Source organism: Schistocerca gregaria, unplaced genomic scaffold (assembly GCF_023897955.1).
Source record: "Schistocerca gregaria isolate iqSchGreg1 unplaced genomic scaffold, iqSchGreg1.2 ptg000357l, whole genome shotgun sequence".
Classification (NCBI taxonomy): domain Eukaryota; kingdom Metazoa; phylum Arthropoda; class Insecta; order Orthoptera; family Acrididae; genus Schistocerca; species Schistocerca gregaria.
Genome location: NW_026061816.1, coordinates 1,331,049 through 1,333,069, shown reverse-complemented (window position 1 = coordinate 1,333,069; position 2,021 = coordinate 1,331,049). Strand labels below are relative to the sequence as shown.

The following is a 2,021-nucleotide window of genomic DNA, read 5'->3' as shown; positions in this document are numbered from 1 at the left end:
CAATGGTAAACACTTTTGAGACGGCTCGTAATATAGGAATAGTCCTCTTCGTCTTACTTGGCATAAATTGTTCGCTGGCGTCCCAGCAGCTAGCTCCCTCAGTGTCTGCTTCTGCCATCGCACCACGCTAGTCTGCTGTTGTCCTAGCAGACCGAACGCACCGCACATCCGATACCTTCGGAACCACTCACTGGCCAGTTAGCAACTGAGCGGAACACTGTTTACATCGTGAAAGGAAAACTATGCAAAGATGTACACTTAAATGGCACGACTGAGTAGCACACACACAGTAATATCTGAGGAATGTCCTTCGACACGCGCAGAACGAAAGTCTTCTCGCGAACGTACAGCGTCTCTGAAAAAAAATCTCGTGACTATATTCCGGCGTTACGGCCAGGTTCTCATACAAATGAGCAAAAAAGGGTACATTTGAAATTCTTTTTGAGACAATGAAAATACATTCGAAAGATCTGTTTGGGAATTACGAGTGATAATACTATGAGCTTAATTTTAGATTTTCAATAAAAAATGGCGCCCGTAATTATGATTTGATCAAGGGCCTGCGAGACTGGAGTACGCAGAGCGCGTGCAGTGTGGCACCTCATATGTTACCTGAATTCAAAAATGGGTAACATCAGTTGATACTACATTATTCCTCTGAAATTGAAAATGGATAACATCAGTCGATAAAACATAAAATTTATGGGAGCGTATACCTAACCGCAATGAAACAACCTTAAATTTAACGATACAGTGCTAATTCGAACTTTGAGTTCGATTTTTGAGGGTTTGTTTCACTCCTTATGCCTACACAAAAATTAGTTAATATTAACAAATGTCATATTATAGCTATAAGTTCCTAAGAAAAGTGTTTACTTTTAGGGGTCAGAGGTAGATGTTAAGAGAACGAACCACTTTTAATTTATGCTGCATGCCGTTCTGAGAAAATAGTTACCCGAAAAAAATATGTTCAAAGTTTAGGGAAAACATTTAGTTATATTATTACTTCGATTTGCATGAACTGAGTGTTACATATATATTTTTAATGTCGCTGAAAACGAATCTGAAGTCAGATTTTCAATATTCAAAACAGCTAATCCAATACGGAGGGCAACCGATTATGTTTTGACCAATTTTTACCAAAAATGTATTTTCGTTATTTACGTTTAGTCTGCAAGTCAAGGAGTATTTATCAACCCTTCCTCTACCTCTGATTGTTCCTAGACAGCAACTTCCTGTTCTTCTTGGCAGGAAAAGCCGATCTGTCAAAGCTGGATATGCAGCACTCGGCAGCCTGCACTTGATATTCGTCCGTATTTTCGGTGAGTATGTTTGCATGCATTCTGCAGTATGAATCATTTTGAGCACGTGCGACACGGGACGAGTTATCATCTACATCTATATGGATACCCTGCAAAACACATTTAAGTGCCTGGCAAAGGGTTCATCGAATCACCTACACAACTGATAATTAATTGAAACCCTCAGCTGCCGACAGGTGTTGTTGATATACTTCGATGGGGACAGCTGAAAAGTGTGCCGCTACTGGGACTCGAACCCAGGATCTCCTGCTTACAAGGCAGACGCTCAATCCATCTGAGCTATCGAGGGCACAAATGAACAGCACGACTGCAGGAATTTATCCCTCGCACGCTTCCCGTGAGACTCACACCCCGAACCGCCCACAATCCGATTACGTAATGTACTTAATAGGTATTTGTCCATCCACTCATTACTGGCTCACACTAAGGTGACGATTCCCGTAAGATTTCCGGTAGCCTGTGCGCATTCGCACAGACGAAGGTCAATGGCTGGGTGACGTTTAACCATAGATATGAAGATAGTAACTGTTCTAGAAAGAACAGGCGCCACTGACGACCGTACAGCTCTTCTAGAATACATGATAGACCGGCCGATGTGGCCGAGCGGTTGTAGGCACTTCAGTCGGGAGCCACGCGACCGCTACGGTCGCAGGTTCAAATCCTGCCTCGAGCATGGGTGTGTGTGATGTCCTTAATTTA

The 2,021-nt window shown here is 42.7% G+C and overlaps 1 non-coding gene across 1 annotated transcript; it reads right to left on the bottom strand.

Moving 5' to 3' along the window:
- Positions 1 to 1,537: 1,537 nt before the first annotated feature.
- Trnat-ugu (transfer RNA threonine (anticodon UGU)) lies at positions 1,538 to 1,612 on the bottom strand. Its single transcript has one exon. It is a non-coding gene; the product is annotated as a tRNA-Thr (tRNA).
- Positions 1,613 to 2,021: the final 409 nt, after the last annotated feature.